Raw genomic sequence first — 245 nt, 5'->3', positions numbered from 1 at the left:
ATATATATATACATATATATGTATATATATATATATAATATATATATTAGATACATATTAGACATCCGTATATTTATACATATATATAAATATATACATACATACATTCATACATTCATACGTTCATACATGCATACATACATACATACATACATACATACATACATACATACATACATACATACACATAAATCTGAAGATATTACTTGGACAATGCTTCCATAATTCATCGTTTCCAAAGTTTC

Source organism: Octopus bimaculoides, chromosome 24 (assembly GCF_001194135.2).
Source record: "Octopus bimaculoides isolate UCB-OBI-ISO-001 chromosome 24, ASM119413v2, whole genome shotgun sequence".
Lineage (NCBI taxonomy): Eukaryota > Metazoa > Mollusca > Cephalopoda > Octopoda > Octopodidae > Octopus > Octopus bimaculoides.
This window is presented reverse-complemented; position numbering follows the sequence as displayed.